Source organism: Nanorana parkeri, unplaced genomic scaffold, assembly GCF_000935625.1.
Source record: "Nanorana parkeri isolate BGI_ZX_2015 unplaced genomic scaffold, ASM93562v1 scaffold888, whole genome shotgun sequence".
NCBI lineage: Eukaryota > Metazoa > Chordata > Amphibia > Anura > Dicroglossidae > Nanorana > Nanorana parkeri.
The window spans coordinates 451,373-471,224 of record NW_017307156.1 but is presented as its reverse complement, the minus strand read 5'-3'; positions in this window follow the sequence as shown (position 1 = coordinate 471,224).

Below are 19,852 nucleotides of genomic sequence, written 5' to 3'. Positions count from 1 at the left end.
TAGTTTCAAACACGGTAACCCCAGTATAATGGGGAAATTGGGAGAGGGAATCACATTCTGCTAAACCTGTGGGGGGTTGAGGGGGGTTGTAGTTTTGTTTTCTGTGTAACAAATAAACCGTGTGCATATAACCCTATCCAGTGTGGGCATATTCATTTGGTTATCCTGCGTGGGTACCTACATGTGGTGTGAGGACGCCGGTGCATGGTACCCTGACAGGATGTCACAAGTTCAAATTTTGAAACCCTTTTCAGCCCCCCTGGTTAAGTGGTTAAAATTGATGCCTTTTAAAACTAGAGTTCTAGCTTTTCTTCAGGTTCCTTCAGGGGCAAGGACTGATATCAGTGCATCAATATTTTGTATAAAATGTCCATATAAATGATTAAACTATAGCCTATTTAGTGCTCTCCTTTTATCTATTAAACGAAAAATAGGATTGGTTGAATTTCTGCCTGAACCAGAAGATGCAACATTTAATTTGCTGTTTATGTTCTCACAAATGTGGTCCATTTAAATTGCACAACAAATTTGAATACACTAAAATAAGCACGGATATTACTTAATTGGTCTGAACAGCCGAAGATCACAGATAATTAGCACTTCATTAACTGTACATAAACATTCGTTACGTTGTGCTCTTTATAGCTATGTGGGAAATAAACTATTTCCACTTCTCCAAGGGACTGTAAAAGCTCAAAGTGGTCACAGAAGCTTTCTGAGAGTTACTTGAAACTCTGCTTATAGCTACATTTAAGTCATGTTAAACCATTTTGTGGAAATACATTCAATGTGACTCAGAGAAACATATGGTCGGCTAAGTACACAGAGGTAAAATAAAAAATAGACGTTGCGCTGTTTTATGGTAAGGACTTCCTGTTTTTTAGACATGACATTCATTTGCAGATATAGTCAATTATATAGTGTACATCAGGGTTCATTAAACTGAGGACACAAATCGAAAAATTGTTACTGTACTGGGTCCCATGAAAACAATTATTACCAAAATGTCAGCCAAGTCAAACAAAGACAAATAACAATGGTTATATAACACACTCTTATTACTATTAGCCTAATGGGCACTCTTCACCATTACTACTAGCTGTAGTAAAGCCAAGAGAAATACATTCTTTAAATTTTCTGTTTGCCATCTCAAAAATTAATATGTTAATCATATTAGTTGCAATTGTTTCACAGGTTTTGAGAGGGGCAGGTGTTGTAGGCAGAACTATTTATTACTTTTTAAGTGGACAAACCATAGTTTATGGTTAATAATAATACAAGGCATTCTGCAAGTGGAGGAAGAGAGGAGGGATCGGATATGTCACATCATCTCTCCCCCTACAGTCACAGAAATATCAATGCTTTATTAACAAAACAGGGTGAGGTGATACTGGTGAAAAAAGACATAGAAAACATACAATGAATATGTAAAGTAGGTCAATATAGTAACCGTTTGTAAATACAGACAGATACAAGTCAAGCCCTACCATCAATGTTGCCTCAGATGGAATTTAGGTGCTTTAGGCTCAGTCTGTAAAATGGATTCTGACTCCAAGGATGCACCTGTTTCCTTCTTTACAATCTGAAGCATGCTGGGAACTTTATTAAAGCAGAACAGTCATTTAGGTGCTGTAAGCAGAGATTTTTTCTCCTCAGCACCATCTTGTGGCCAATTTTGATATGGCAGGTAGGTAAGCCTACAATTCCTGCCTGTCAAAGCCAGAACAGTGGGGCTACCCTTGCATTTGAAGCGTTAACTGCTTGTTTTGTTCTAGGGGCTAAAATAAAGAAGACACATTCACCTGATCCTCGGACCTGTGCAATAAGCACTCACCACACCCCCCTCTGCCCCAGCTGTGTCTCTAGCATCCTCACGTCTAATGCAGCTGCATTAGATGTGATGATGTCACCGATCCTTAGACCACCGGAACCCAGGGCAGGACTGAGGCTTAGGTGAGTATATTATCTGTAATTATCAAACATCATGTTAAACATGTTTTTTTTAATGCAGGCAGTGTAAGTAGGATAATTTGAACCGCTCATGTGTGTCCTCTTTCTCCCAGTGCTGCTCAGTATTAGGCCTTGCTGATCCTCTTACCCACCTCAATTCCTAAAGCTAAAATGCTGGGGTAAGGATCCTTTTTAAAGAAAAAAAAAAAGGAACAGCTATTTTCAGCTTGCCCCAATGGGATTAAAAAATGACAGTCACATTTTTAAAACTTTATGAACCAAGCCTTATCTGTTACTGAACACAACATATTCTGTCACATTAATGATGTGGAATGTTGCTGGAATCCAGAAATTATGATTTAATCTGAGAACGCTAATACATTGCCTTTTGATTGATGAAGTGTGAGGTTTAATGTGTACACAAAACTTTCCAAACCAAAGCAAAAGCCAAATATCAAACTCCTACATCAACTCAGAAACGGTGCGACTTGTTCATTTTAAAACATAACCCATCTATAATTGACTGTGTAATGTTAAAATAACCAATACAACCCATGTCACAATTCTGCTGGTAGCAGGTATTCACCGATTCTCATGCTTACAAGTGAATCTGAGCTTTATTAGAAAATATGTAATTACTACCATAGAGCTGTTATTCAGCTTGCATTAGAGGCTTCTATAATTGGTACTTTGCTTCCTAGTAGGTTGAATTAAAAGCATGCAAATTGTAAAGTTACTGTTCCTATTAAAAACAAGTTTCTGTTCCCATTAAGAACATTCAATGTTGTGGAAGTTAGGTCAAAAAGTCGTAGTGATTTAGCACATTTCAATACCCATTTCCCTATTTGTTTCTAGAAAAACACTGCAAGTACAGAAAAGCATCTGTGGATCCTGCTAGAATTTCAGTAAGCTCGTAACTTGCTGTGAACTGTATGTGTAGTGCACAGAAATCCCAAACAGTATTTTTGTTCCTGTCCAGTTCACTAGTGATGAGTGAATGTGATTGGGTTCAGTTCCAGGGCTGTTCACTGAACCTATTGCAAATCGTAAAAAAAATGCGTACTTAAATCTGAATGCTATTGAAGGGTGAGGTCAACCTGGAAGATCAATTCTATCTATTTTCAGGGCTAAAAGGCAAGAAATTGTCAAACAAAGGACATGGGGAGCTGAACCCTGACATGACATGGGGAAAATGTACCAATGCAAAAAAAACTTTAAAAAGTACAGTTCAGCCCTTTTTATGCAAATTTTGAGGGTAACATTGAAAAAATACCAATCCTTTCTATTACTGCACATGTTTAGGAGATGCTTTTAAGGACTATGTGGTACGGAACACAATTCTCACAATTCTCACAGACAGTGTCAGCTTTTTACTTTTATATTATAATACATCTACAATAATTAGTGCTTTATTTTAATATAGCAGCACCACAATTCAGATCTAAAAGCTCAATGAGACCAGCTGACAGAAAAAGGCCCAAATTCAGTGTCGAGACAAGGTCCTTGAGCACCCATGATGAAACAGCCAAAGTGCACCCTCCCTCCATGGGCTGCAAACTAGTTCAGTAGCATAGGTTGCAGGTCGTGTTGTTTTTGCATCCTACCCTCCTACTGAAGAGCCCAATGCAGGTGCTTCTTCTGCTGACCCCTCAATCCAGCCTTGCCTCTGCTCCTCCTCATTTCTCCCTTTACACCCTCCTCCCCAACAAGATTCACCATCTGCTTCCACTCCAACATCTGTGACCTCAAGCCATAGGGAGGAAGGTCTGACAAGGTGTTTGGGAGACTTACCTTATGGGACATCAAGGGGGGGGGGAGCGGGTCAGCATGGGGACATGGTGATTTGGTGGGACTTGACTTGATAAATAGGTATTGATCCTGGATGGTTGTGCCCACACCTCCTGCTTCCAGGTCTGCTGTTTAAACATCTCCTTACTATTGTAATTTGTTAGTTTATATTTTACACACTTTACACTTACACTTTGTTATATATATATATATATATTTTTCTGCTCAGCTTCTCTGCACCTTTATAAAGCTCAGTACTGGTGGAGGGAGAGGCCTATGTTCATGCATTATTCACTGCACTTTTTTTGTACTGCCTTGTATATCAGATTTTTGTATATGTTTTGTGTGATTTTTATATCATATATGCATTTCTGTTCTGTCCTTCATATATATGTGAATAACAGAAATGGAGTGAGCTTTTCAGGGAGATATACAAATTGTATATCTCCTTTATATTTCTCCTTTTTTATTTTCTCACCTACCTGCCTCAGTCAGTCCTCGCCTCGTGCCAGTCTGCCTCTTTCCGGATGTCTTGGACATGAGTGAGGCACCCGTCCACACAGCCTCACTTCCTCCAGGGAAGCCCGTGACATGTCACGCTATGCGGGCGGGGGCCGGGGGAGGAGCTACCTTTAGGATGCGATCGTGCAGATCGCATAGGACAATACGTTATGGCATTGCCGTATGCGGCCGCTGCCATAACGTATTATACTATGCGATCCGATCGGCAATTTTTTGCGGGCAGCGGGCTCAAGGGGCAGATGCTTCGGGCCCCACAACCTTTATTGGGCCTGGGGCAAGTGCCCTCTTTGCCCTGCGTTAAAGACAGCCCTGGCCCTAATCACGCCCAGTGCCCACCCTCAAAACCTGTAGTAGGCCCCATTTTGAACTAGGACTGCCATTAGCCATTTTAAAATCTAGAGATGCACATTAGAGTATAATTTATTTGCAGAAAAAAGCCCCCAAATTATTGTCCCGCTTAGGTCCGTAGTATTTAAACATTTGTACTAGGACCCATTTTGAACTGGACCCCCACCAGCCATTTTAAAATTAAAAAAAATCAACATTAGAGAGTAAATTACTCATAGAAACAATGAGTAATAGAAACAATAAATATATATTGTAGTGCCTATGTGCACAGTATTTAATTATTTGTACTAGGCCCCATTTTGAAAATGACCCCACCAGCCATTTTAAATCTCAAAATCAATATTAGAAGTTAATTTGTTTGCGGGAAAAAGCTTCCAAACTTTTGTAGTGCCTACATTTGCAGTGTTAAATCACCCCATTTGTATCAGGACCCCCACCAGCCATTAAATTTTTTTTATAAATCAACATTAGAGTATTTATTTCACAAAAAAAGTCCCAAAAATAATTTATTACCTATGTGCACAGTAAAGAATCACTTGTATCAGGCCCCATTTTGAACAAGACCCCACCAGCCATTTTAAGAATAAGAACTCTAAACACCCAAAATATTGTAGGGACTACATGAACAGTACCGAATCATTTGTAGGCCACATTTTAAACAGTCTTTTTTTAAATCTAGACATCTAGAGGGCAATTTATGCACAAAAAAATAATGTGGTGCTTTTGTCCGCACAAATAAAGTGACACCAAACTTAGTTAAATCTTAAAAATGCATTCAAGTACCTCAACTGTTAACAAAAAGATATATCTTATTTGTGTATCACCTGGCTGCAGATATATTGAATAAATGGGTGAAATTTTGAAAAACATGGCAATGCATCTGAAGTCAGAGATTTTAACATCACTCACAAAACATTAAGCCTTTTAAAGGGGCACAAATCAGTAATTTTTTACAGATAAATAGAGGATGTAAATAGACTACATAACCCATGTCGGCTGGCTAGCATTCTCAAGTCTTCAAGGCTGCTATTGTTTGCACTCTTAGATAAGCCTCTATTGCTCTACTTTTCTTCAGGTAAGTATGGTTAACTTTGGGCTACTGAACCTCACAATTTGCTTCATACAGTCTATAATCAGCCCAACAGTACAGAACAATACAATGTATACTCAACCCAACAGTTCAAAACAGTATTTTAATTCAGCTATTGGTTTAGAATGTGTATAGACTGGTAGTTTATAGCATATAGCTATTGAGCTATATATCAGTTGTGGCAGTGTGTGGCAATGCCATCGTGTCATTTGGCAATATAGACATTCAGGACTCTCAGCCAGTGGGGCTGAGCAGTTCTAGAAAGCACAAACATTTACTGGGAAGAACTGCAAAGCCAGCTCTTTCCCAGTAAACGCGTGTGCTTTCTCGAACTGCTCAGCCCCCCCGGCTGAGAGTCCTGCGTGACTATATTGCCAAATGACACCATGGCATTGCCACGCACTACCACACAGTATATGTTTTTTTCTCTCTACACAAACCAACCAAACAGCATACACAGTTCACATCAATTCATGGGACTTTTAATTTTACTTATTAAAGAAGAGTACACGGTACAGTGACCCATGGCAGATATTTGTATTCACTGTATCCACATATCTTAGCATATTAGATATTATCATAGACTAGACTAGAAACCGGCCTGTATAATTCTCTGACACTTCCAGGACAAATCTGATCATGGTTTTTCTATAGGCAGTAATCTGCCTACTGGACATCTTGGCACCACTTAATTAACACAACTGTTGTGGCCAATGCGCAGGAGCCAGAACCCCCCATGCCACCTGACATTTCTGCTGAGTACTTGATTTCTAGGTGCTCTACCAAGGTCCTTGAGACACCTGTAGCACAGGGAATACTTGAGGCTTTCTCTTTTAGAAGTGAAAATGCTTAACGGATTGGCCTACTCCACTTAAAGCTGTTATTTCAGTTTTGGATGAACATTTGTGCCTTGGATTCTTAAATCTCAGATCCCAGAGACTTCAGAGGTAAAAATTCCTACAATTATATCTACAACCCTCACATGAAACCATAGTGAATTCGTTTTTTGCAGCTGGATTTTGTAATTACTTGTTTATTGTTCATTTACGGAGAATCCAACAGCATAGCATCATTTGGCTTTGCAATGGCCATAACATGGTGGAACTAGCATTTCTAAAGATGATTTCTTGCCAGTGCTGTCCCACGGAGGAAGCCAGCATGTGGTTCAGCTTGCCAGTGACAATGCTTACTTAATACTTTTAGTAAAACTATGCAAACATGGGTAAAGATAATGAGGTGTTGAGCCTCTGCAAGGCTGCAAACCGGTCATTAGGCTGGATTTTTTCCTTTAGCACTCTATTGTCTATATTCATATTGGACTTGGATGTAGTAAACACATTTGAAATCAGCAGCCCACTATGGTAAATTTCTTATTGGATCATTGGACTTGGAGGTGTTTGGAAGGTGAAATTTGTGCAGCGTAAGTTACTAAGTGGCTCTTTTCCTCCCTTTGTGACTGTGCAGTTGGCTTGGAATCTATGCAGTAATTGTTATATTATAGCCATGCATTAAGCTGGCTTTTCTGGCACCTCTGTGCAAAGGTTGTCCAGTTCTAAATAGAGGTTATTCTTATTATCATCAAGCTAATGGAGGAAACCTTGTTTCACTTAGCAGCATGGTTCGTGATTTTTTTTACACCAATGACATTAATTATTACAAGTGACAGCCAATGAGAGATAAATTACCCATTCTATACCTTGCATCAATATACAATTCTGCTGCACAAAGAGACAGCTGGTATTACGAGCATATAAACCTACATGACAGAAAAGCTAACATAAAATGCACATGGGGAGATTCTTTGAGGGCATCATCACTTTAACACTTTCATAAGGAAGAATATTGTGGTTTTTCAGTGAGCAATCATTCTATTTTAACTTTTAAGTATCATGTTTACCTTAGAGAGAACCAATCATTATTGTACTTATGCAAAAATCTTTCTTAAAGTGATACTAAACTAAGGAGTTAAATCTTAAAAATGCATTCAAGTACCTTAACTATTAATAAAAATGTATCTTATTTGTGTATCACTCAACCGTAGATCTTGAAATCATATCTGAATTCATGCTGACACTGCCCTGCCTTCTGAAGGGTGGCTACTTTTGTTCCTCATGGTCCCTGTGTGTGTTGTAAGGTAGCCACCTCTCCCAGCTTGCTTCCGTGATGGACTACAATCTCACTACAATTAACATGATTGTATAATAATAATAAAAAAAACATTACAGAAACATGATGATTAGGAATATTGCATGATACCGCATTAATTTAATGCGGTATCATGCAATATTCCTAATCATCATGTTTCTGTAATGTTTTTCTTTTTTTTATTATCCATGATGATTAGGAATATTGCGTGATACTGCATTAATTTAATGCGGTATCATGCAATATTCCTAATCATCATGTTTCTGTAATGTTTTTCTTTTTTTATATTATCCAATCATGTTAATCATTGGTTTCTATTACAATGCATTATGATCCAACTAATCATGTTACTTATGGAGGATGGAACAGAAATGGAGTGAGCTTTTAGGGAGATATAAAATCATGTTGTAATTTTTTACAAAATTAATTATTTCATCTTTTTAACACGTATAATTAAAATATTTTTATAATACATTTTTTTTGTTTCGGAAGTTGTCATTTAGATGCCTAAAAAACCCCATCTTTTCTTTTTCATGATATTTATCCCTCAGGGGTGTGGCATCCATTGCCCAGATCCAGGTCACTCAATTTGAATTCAATTGACTAATTTGTATTGAGATTGTAGTCTATCACAGGAGTGAGCTTGGAGCAGTGGCTACTTTACAATACACGCAGGGACCATGTGGACCAAAGGTAGCCACCCTCCAGAAGGCAGGACAGTGTCAGCATGCATTCAGATATGATTTTAAGATCTACAGTTGAGTGATACACAAATAGGATACATTTTTATTAATAGTTAAGGTACTTGAATGCATTTTTAAGATTTAAATCCTGAGTTTAGTGTCACTTTAAAGCTGGCCATACACCTCACAATTATCTGCAGATTTTCTGTGGTCAGATGGAAAAGGTGCAACAGATTCCTCCATCTACACTTAACTGTGTGGATGGAGTAATCTCCACCTGGGCCAATCTGATGCACTTTTTCCATCTGACCACAGAACATCTCCAGTTAATTGTAAGGTGTATGGGCACCTTAAGAAAGATTTTTAGAATTTTTTTTTATAAGTACAATAATGACTGGTTCTCTTTAAGGTAAACATTATACTTAAAAGTTAAAATACAATGAAGGAAAGACAGTTTCAGCACCAATTCAGAGATGATTTGATGATCTACATCTGAATGATGCACAAGAAAGATACAGCTGTGTAATATTAAGGTACTTGAATGCATTTTTAAGATTTAACTCCTGGGTGTAGTATTACTTTGAAATATAGGGGTTGGACTGGCTTTTTTTTAAAAAAAGATTTATATTTGCCCCTTATATAGTTTTACTTATGTTTTCTGAGTTCAACTCTTCAGCCTAAAATGTATCTAAAGCCAAAACATTTGTTTTATTATTCTTGAATAGACCTCATTTCAACTCTGAGGCATTTCAGATCAGGCATTTGGCATGGAACCAAGCCTACACCTGTGAAAATAAATGAAATAGATTTTGTACTATTGAAAATGCCCATTGGGGGTGTAGTTATGCCACACTAGGTTCAGACAAGAATGCTTTAGGGAAAGCTGCCACATCAACACATGTTACTGTTCTCTGCGGCATTCAGGACCTGCGCAATGCTAGAGTTAGGAGAAAATGAGCATCCATGATGCCATGTGACCAGATCAAAAAGCGAAGGCCCAATATACCATTTTTTTTTTTCTAAATGCAGCAGGGGTGCTTCAAGTGAGGATATGGGGGCAGGATGGGGGCCCAACCTGAAGTTAGGCTTTAAAATTTCAGACACCCAGGCATTATCTCAACACCAGTTTAGAGCCATAATTTGCTGCACAACCTCAAATTTAATAATTATAATAATTATAATAAAAAACAATGAATTATTCCTTCCAGTCTTCCGTGGGTTTCTGTTAGAGGGACATTGGTGTTTGGAATTGATTGTTCATTGAAATCTCTGCAGAGACCCAATGAGACTGATAACCCTGAATACTACTCTATGGGGTCTATTGACTAAGCTGCCATAGGCAGCCGAGTGAACGACCGACCTGAAGCGAAGTGAACATTTCAAAATCTTTAATGATAATTTCCTATTGTGGGCTGACAACGTACAGTATTTTTGTAAAGTGATGTCAGCCCTACCTAGTGTCCTGTGCTAAACCACTCCCACTGTCTTTATCTTCAAAGCATAGACACTAATTGACTGGCAGTCAAAGATAAGAACAGGGATGGTTAAGTAGACTCTTTGAGACAACACAGGGAGAGTGTACAGGACAGCTCTGAATGTTGGACAACATCAACAGGTTTTGTTGCAAATAAAATATACATAACAAAATGCTTACAATTGTATATTGAACAGACGAAAAGGAACAAAAAAAATGTGTTAAGTACATACTGTGTACATACAGTTTAAAGTTTGTGTTTCATCCTGATCAGCTACCCCTGAAGATATAATTCCATATCATTTTAATTTGATTGTGCAGTGTCCTGCATTATACAGTGTTCTAACACACTTTTTTAATAACATCATACAACCACAATTCTCTTGGTAGCCAAAGGACATGTGACCTATGCATAGGCTGTAGGGCACACAAGGGAAATCAGAGATAGTAGTTTACATAATGATGTTGAGCAAACTTCCTTTTATTATTCAGAAAGTTGTAGTTTTTGAAACATGACTATGGCTTTTTGGAATGAGTGAAGTGATTTTTAACAGGTTTCTTTTTTCAGAAGGGTGTATTTAAAGTAATTTTATTAAAAGAGAACTAAAGCCAAACTTTTTTGCGGGGGCTTTAGTCCTCTTTTGGGTCAAAGGAGTACATTTTTAATATACTCCTGTGACTCAAAGTTAGCATCTAACAGGCTATTTGCTGACAGCGCAGAGCCACGCTGCAGCTGGAAAAGATCTGACAATATAATCAGAATTCACCCCGCTGCCTGATTGACAGCTGGCTCTGCCTCTCTAGAGGCAGAGCCAGCTGTGCCCACTCCCTTCCCTGTTTGTCCCTCCAATGAGCACTGGAGGAACAGAGAGAGAGGAGAGAGGAATCCGGCAGTGTCACACACCAGCTCTAAGTATTAGGAAGAGTATGTTTTACTCTCCCAATACTTCTCCTTTCATTCTTTTGCTGGTATTTGTATATGTGTTTTGGGAGATTTAGTTTGCATATTTGATCTTTATTTCTGTACTGTTGCTGTCATTGTTTTATTTTAACTTTTTTCACTGTCTGTTTCTTTCTATGAGAAAAAAAATAAATATTGAGAATAATGGGGGGCCATTTGTTGGTACAAGAACAGATCAAGGGTATTTGAAAAAGGACTGTATGTATCCCTTAGAATTACAGCCCATTGCATCCTAAATAAACCACCTTTATTATGTCCTTCTTATTGACTAAAAAGGAATTTGCCAGAATAGCCAAATTTTGCTGAAATTTAAAAGGAAATTAAAACTCTCAATTTCACTCAAACTTAATAGTTTTATGTTGTGTTCCCATTTTAGATATACATGCTCACTGGTGTTGGGTTTTTAAAATAACTATCCATAAACATTAGTTTAAATTATGGTGATTATTGGAAAACATGGATACAATAAATATACTTTTTTGTCTTTTCATAATATAATGTATGGTTTAATAAATTGAAGCAACCAATAAGACTATTTAGCTATTAAGCATTAGCAATTACTCATAAAGTGCTGGATGAACTGATCATTCTGTAGAAGCACATCATATTTGGCAAGCAATGCAATACTTTTGATATAAATCCAAATCTTTTATCTACAGGGTGTCTGCTTTGGTCATCATTTTTTAAACAATGATGGCTTCAGTTGGATTTTCCCAGATTTCATACACAGCATACTTTTTACAAATGTTAAGCATCTCCTACAAAGGTTGATCGCCACTTCAGATAATATTTCTAAAAAGTGTAGAAAAAGTGTTTATGACGCAGCTTAAAGCTGAACTCCAGGCAGATATAAAACATACACTCATTCAGCTATGTATTAATTGATACAATTAAATGTATTTGTTTTAACTCAAGCAGTGTTAGGGCTTGTTCACCCCATTTTCTGGTCCAGATCTGGAGCATATCTGCAGACGCGGTGCTATACGTGCAGTGCATTTTTGACGCGTTTTCAGCGCGTTCCAGTTAAAAAAAGTTTTTATTTTTTGGGGAGTGCGGCTGTCAGTATGTTAGCTGCAGTGCAGTGCGTTTTTGGCGCATTTTTGTTGCATTTGTGAGGCGTTCGTGCGTTTCCGGTCCGTTTCATAACCGGAGAAAATGTGAGGTGCATTATTTTGTCTGTCCGGACAGGAAAGGACTGCGCTGGTGAGAACTGTAGCCCATAAAACACACAGGGAGACATTGGGATGCATTTTGGGTGCCGGAGCGCATGGTTCTGGTCCGGACAGTGGGAAAAGCAGTACAAGAAGCAAGTCAGATATATTGTAGTCTTCATATTCTATTAAAAAACACATGGTGTTGTTTCTCTCCTATACTGTCCAATTACAGGCTGATGAAGAGACAAGACCTATAAGTTTTACTTAACTGCAGCAGAAAAAAGAACAGTGTCTGTCCTGCCAGACTGGGCTGTGTCGTGCTGAAGTAGAATAGATGGAGGCTCGATACTAGAAAGATCTTTAAGAAGTAGGTTTATTTGGCCGGCCAGGAAAAAGCAGCAGTTCAGGTGTGTTCAACAGATATGGACTTGCAGGCCCCTTTTTATAGGGATTTGAATAAAATCATATGTGTTACCTTGAATTATCTCCAAAAATCAGATAGTACTGCCTCCATATACTCATATTTGATCAGTTTTAGATTGGTCTTCTTCTCTTGATAAGACTCCCTGATATCAAGGTTAGAGGACAGCTGTTTTAGCATTGAACCTATCAGAACGCTTGTTTATAACTCTCACTCTTTGAACCCTTGTTACCTCACCCTATAAGGCCTAAATGTTCTACATGAACTCTAGTTACCTTGACCTACAAAGCTAAATCATCCACATGTTGCTTATTCATACAACTTGTTATAAATGTAATATATGTATATACAGTATGATGTTTTCACTGTACAATTGTGCACTATATAAATGCAGGACTTATTAGTTTACTTTCTCATTATTCTCGATAATACATTGCTAATATGATAGTGAAGGATTCATCTTAATTTTACATAGTTACATAGTTACATAGTATTTGAGGTTGAAAAAAGACACAGGTCCATCAAATTCAACCTTTGTGTGTGTGTGTGTGTGTGTGTGTGTGTGTGTGTGTGTGTGTGTGTGTGGTGTGCATGCGTGTGTATAAGAGTCCCTGTGTGGCCTAGTATTTAAGTGTACCTGTACCCCTGTATGTTACGGTCTCTTAGGATGGTATCTAATTGATTTTGGAAAGAATCAATATTCTTTGCAGATACAACTGCTTGTGGCAGAGAGTTCCAAAATGTAACCGCTCTGAAGAGAAGCCCCTACGCCCTTTGTGGACAAATGTTTTTTCCACCAATTTTAGCTGGTGGCCTCTAGTCCTTGTTACGGAGTTTACAGTAAAAAGTTTAGTGCCGATGTTGCCATTACCACTGAACATTATGTACAACAAAATCATTCCTCTTCTTAATCTCCTTACCTCCAGCGTGAACAGGTTTTAACAACCTTGTCTCATAGCTTTGATTCTCCAGCCCCTTAATTAGCTTAGTTGCTCTTCTTTGGACCTTCTCCAGCTCAAGGACATCTTTTCTGTGGACTGGTGACCAAAACTGAACCGCATATTCAAGATGAGGCCGAACCAGTGATCTATAAAATGGCAAAATTATCGTTTTGTCTCTACAATACATTCCTTTTTTAATACAAGACAGTACTCTGCTCGCTTTGTGTGCCGCCGCCTGGCATTACATGCTGTTGTTCAATCTGTGGTCAATTATGACCCCCAAATATTTTTCCATTTCTGACTTCCCTGGTGGAGCACCTATTAATGTGTATTCCGCTTGCCGGTTTTTAACCCCAAAGTGCATTACTTACATTTTTTTTACATTAAACCTCATCTGTCATGTAGTTGCCCACTCCCCTATTTTATCCAGGTCTTCATGTAATGTTATAATGTCTAAGTCCATGTCTATTACCCTCCCAATTTTAGTATCATCTGCAAACACAGAAATATGGCTATTGACAGCCTACCCAATATCGTTAATAAACAGGTTAAATAGAATTGGGCCTAGCACAGAACCCTGGGGCATGCCACTCTCAACCTTAGACCAATTTTGAAAAAGAATAATTTATCAATACTCTCTGGACTCGTTCCTGTAGCCAGTTTTCTCTCCATGCACACACCATTTCATCTATGCCCATCGATTTAAGCGTGTGTATTAAGCATTTATGTGGTACTGTGACAAATGCTTTTGCAAAATCCAGGTACACCACATCCACTTGCCTTCCTCTATTCAGATCTCTACTCACCTCTTCGTAGAATGTTAGTAGGTTGGTCTGACAAGAACGGTCCTTCATAAATCCGTGCTGATTATCACTTATAATACCTTGGTCACAAACAAAATCCACTAAATAGTCTGTTATCATTCCCTCATTCAGTTTGCATACTATTGATGTTAGATTGATTGATCTATAGTTACCCGGTAGGCATCTTGAACCTTTTTTGAATATTGGTACTACCGTAGCTTTACGCCAGTCACTTGGTACCCTTCAAGTCATTAATGAGTCCTTAAAGATAAGATATAATAATCTGGCTATAACCTGGCCGAGCTTTTTAAGTACTATGGGGTGCAGGTTATCTGGTCCTAAAGATTTATTTGCATTAAGTTTTTCCAGTCTTTGTTGAAACCTGGCTATGTCAACCACTGAGGTATCTTACACACTAAGCTGCTTACATTCTTATCTCCATTAAACCCATCTTTTTCTAAAGTGTATACAGAGGAGAAAAATTAATTTAATACCTCAGCCTTTTCTCTTTTGTTTGTGATTAATTTCCCGTTCTCCTCTTTTAATGGGCTCACCTGTTCTTTTCTTACCATTTTACTGTTTATATATTGGAAGATTTCTGGAGGGTTCTTTTTATAGACTGTGGCGATATGCTTCTCGTAATCTATTTTAGTTGCTCGGATTTCATGTTTACATATCTTATTGCATTCCTTGTAGCTCTGGAATGCCAATGCAGTCCCCTCCATCATATATTTTGTAAATGCCAGCTTTTTGTCTTTGTGTTATTTTACCATTTTATTTAGCCACACAGGCTTAGCTCTCGATCTTTTATTTTTGTTACCCGATGGTATGCACTTGATAATAGCATTATGCAATGTATTCCTAAAACAATCCCATTTCTCATCAGTGTTCATTGTTAAAAATAATTTGTCCCATTTGTTGTCATACACCAGATAACGCAGCTTATCAAAGTTTTCCTTTTTGAAATATAGCTTCCTTGTCACACCAACACACTTTTCTTTTCGGTACCCAATATTAAAATTAATCATCCCGTGATCATTACCCAATGTATCCCTAATGTCTTCAACTAGGTCTGCATTGTTGGAAATTAATAAATCTAGTATAGCATTCTGCCTGGTTGGGACATCAACCATCTGATCCATGAAATTGTCCAGCTTGCCATTATCCATGAAAATGGCCAGCCTTTATAGAATGAGAGGTTCCATTTGACCAAACAATGTCTGAATAATTGAAGTTTTCTTATATGTGTGAAAAAGTGTCAGGCAGGGCACTGGACAAAGCTCTAGGGACAAAATTGAAGTGAAATAGTTTGATACATAAGTGTAATCATAGCAGATTACATTGTATTGTGCGTATTCTGTGTATATTGCAACTTTTCACTTTTGAATTTCCCGCCTGCTGTGACGCTCGAAAACGAAACTAAAAGTCAGATGCCGGCTTTTAGTTTCATTTTCGAGCCGCGTAAAGCAGAGGACGCCGCGGGATCGCAGGGACAAGGTGAGTGTCACTTTTCTGTGCAGCCCCGAGTCTGGCTCGGGGTTACCGCTCCTAGAATTGAAAATAAACCCCGAGCCAGACTCGGGATTACTGCCAGGGAGGTTAAAACAACATTTCCCTGCTTCCCAACTACTTCTATTTGGGAATGTTGTTGCGTCTCCTTCTCTTCCCCTATATTCGGGGGTTTATAACACACACCCAAATGTATTATATGTGAAATGCTGTAAAAGGCTAAAACTTGCAGAAACCTAACCTTAGTAATATTAATAGTAGTGTTTATGCTGATTAATATCAATATGAAATATATGGGTTAATATCAAAATCCCACTACAGAGCCGCAGAGCTGTGTAAATCATAGAACTTGATAGGAAGAAATACAGTCAGGGGAATTTATCAAAACTGGAGCAGACAAAATCTGGAGCAGCTATGCATGGCAACCAATCAGTGTCTCTGTTTCATTTCCAAATCTTAACTGAATAAACTGAAGAGAGAAGCTGATTGGTTGTCATGCACAGCTCCTCAAGATTTGATCTGCTCCAGTTTTGATAAATTCCTCCCAGTATCTTTGGCAGGTAAAACGGCTTCCTTATGTATATTTCATCCTTGTATTTAGCTGTTTTATGGCGTTCAGCTGACATATTCTTAAAGTAAACATTTCCTGAAATAAATATGGAGCAGCTCTTCCAGACTTTACTCTGAAAATGACTTACTATGCATGCTCTGGATTAGTGGCTCAAAGTATTTTTAACAAAGAAAACCACAAAGCTTCTAATTCAGTCCCTTGTAATCTCTTGCCTCAACTACTGTAACTCCCTCCTCGTCGGCCTACTAAACAGGCTATCCCACTTTAGTCTATCATAAATGCTGCTGCCAGACTCATCCACCTTACCAACCATTCAGTGTCTGCCACCCCTCTCTGCCAATCCCTCCACTGGCTCCCAATTGCCCAACAAATAAAATTCAAAATACTAACAAGAACACACAAAGCCATCCACAACTCAGCCCCCAACTACATCTCCAACCTCATCTCAAAATATGACCCAAACCATCCTCTCCGCTCCCCTCAAGACCTCCTGCTCTCTAACTCTCCCATCACCTCCTCCCATGCTCACCTCCAGGACTTCTCCAGAGTGTCTTCCATCCTCTGGAACTCCCTACCCTAATCTGACCGCTTATCTCCTACGCTGTCCACTTTTAGGCGGTCCTTAAAAACTAATCTCTTCAAAGAAGCCTATACCACCTCAACATAACTCCTTTTTACTTCTTCCACCAACTCAATTACCTTTTGTATCACTTGCCCCTCCTACTAGATTGTAAGTTCTCATGAGCAGGGCTCTCTTAACCCTGTTGTGCTGAAATTGTATTGTAACTGTACTGCCTTCCCCATTTTGTAATGCGCTACGCAAATTGTTAATAAATCCTGTATAATAATAATAATAATATTGAAGCAAGAAGATCAGCATGACAGCTAGATGTCAGCTTTGGGAGCCTCTGTGTTTCTCTCAAGACAAGTTTAATTTAAAGCTTAAGTCCAGGCACATATAATAAATGCATACATTGATGCACTTAAGGCTTAGGAAAAAGTAATTAACTGTATTAAAAAACACAATTAGTGTAATTACCTAGACATATGTTTCTATGAGCCACCTATACTTTCCTGCACAGCAGTACTGAGAATGGGAGGAGATGGATCAGCACTATGAGCAAGTTAAGCTCTGCTGCAGCCAGTCAAGCTCTGCTAATAGACATGCTGACAGGAATTGAAAACAGAGTGATGATGACTTGCCACACTGTTGCTGTTCCTACATTGTACAGTCAGCAGACTTGACATGTGTGTGCTGATGCTGCAGTGGAGGTCAAGCAGGCAAGGACTGGGCTCAGTGGAAAGGAGGTATTTGGCCCCTGGAACAATATTAATAATATGTGTTGGACTTGTGGTCCTGAATGGAGATACTCCCCCATTTAGACCCACAGTAAGTGACAGCTGCTGGGTTTTATATAGTTATCTGCCTTCTGTTCATACCTGTTATTACAGCCTCTGGCAGAGGGAAGACTTTAAGTACCAACTTCTTAGAACCAAGTTCTGTTTGATATAATTTATTATGGACTATGTATCAGGTAAGAGAGGGGGGATGCATTCAGCAAAAGGGGGACACATTTGGCGGGGGGTGAGGTTTATTTCTGCTTCTTAAAACATTAGAGAAGTTTGGGTCTGGCAGGCCAAATAAGACTGTCAAGCACACAAGCACACAGGATTAGGAAGACAGATCTTGGTAAGATATTGCAAGACAAAAGGCTCAGAATGCCCCAGGGGACCCAGTTAATGCCAGTGTGGACCAAGTCCCAGAAGAATCGGGTTCATTGACATCATTAGAAATTCTCATAAAGGGCGCCAATGTCAGTGTTTTTTGGCCCTGTAATTAAGTTAAAGTAGTATTAAACTCTCAAACGTTTTTCAATAATGAATCCAGATTAAACAAATATACCTTGTTCAGCCAAACATTGCTTTACATTTTTGCCCAAACATTTACAGTCATCATGTTTCTGAACAGGTGAACAGCTGCTTTCAAGTCTCTCAGCTCAGCTTCCCTGAACTTCCTATCCAGTATAAGATCACAAAGGAAAGTGCAGACTCCAGGAACTGTTCATCTACTAGCTTAGGAGGAAGCTTGATTTGCTGTGTCTGTGTGTTTGTAGAGACACATGCAGCTTACTAGCACACACAAGAATGGCTCCATAGCACTTTGCTTGACAAAGGAGTCACTCCAAAACAGGAAGTCAGGACCAGTGCTCAGGGCACCAGCTGATTCTGCAGGAAACTAAAACTTTTAAACATCAAGAAGCAGCATCCAGTGTGAGTAATTTCACCAGCATTTGAAATAGCTTAAAATCCTTTTGACTTTAATATCACTTTAATGGTTCTTGACAGGCCAATTGACAGAGGACACCATGAGTAATTTCCTTAGTCATAAGTCATATTACAGGAATCTAATGCTTAGATACCAATGGCTGATCTATGAAATGTCTGTTGATATCCAAAATATCACAGCAAATTAAGTTTAAACTGTTTTACCTTGATAAAGAAGCAGAAGCAAGTCCTAGGAACCCTTTTTATCTTCCTTCTAGGTGTAGAAGTGTCTTTGCTTGTCAGGATAGTTATGAAATAGATGTGCAAATCCACTGGGTGACTCTAAATCTGTTATCCCCTTTGAAAGGTTGGATTATCTGCCACAGATAGTTGACATTAAGTGAACTGATAAAAGAGTCTCTTGGTCCCCTTATTAATCCACTTCTGTAACCTGTGCTTTATTTAATAGCAAGAGGCCCTCTTCACTCTGTGCTTAAGAGAAGTGTGAGTTCCTACTACCTCTTCCTTGATGACTCAAAGACTGGGCTTACAGACAAATGCAACTTACACATGATGTGGCATATGAGCATTTTACACTGACCTGTAAGGATCTTAAAATAAATATAGAAGTGCCAGTTGGTAGCCAGATCATAACATTCCTATATCTAGTGTAGCTATGCACTTCTGGGCAAAAATTATTAAAATATATCTAAACAGTTTCTGCTTTACTTTCCACTATGCAGAATGTAATTATGAAGTACAGTATAAGGTGGGGGGCATTGTTGTAAATACAAGTTTTGTAATACTAAGAAAAATACTTGCAAGAACAAGAAATTGAAGTAAACACCCTCTGCACCCCTCCTGAGACCTTCCGCACCCCTCCCGGGACATTCCGCTACCCCTCCTGAGACCCTCCGCTCCCCTCCTGGGACCTTCCGCTCCCCCCTGGGACCTTCCACTCCCCCTCTGGGACCTTCCACTCCCCCTCTGGGACCTTCCACTCCCCCCTGGGACCTTCCGCACCCCTCCTGAAACCCTCTGCACCCAGGACCGGATTTGCTCTCCCTGCTGCCCCTGAAGGCCAGGTTCTTCAATGCGCGGGTAAGTGTGTGTGTTTGTGTGTGTGGCACTGGCGGAACTACCAGGGTCGCAACGGTCCCACTCGCAACCGGGCCCTGGCGTTCCGCCTGTTGGGGGGGGGGCCCGAAAGCTTCCTCATGCCCCCCC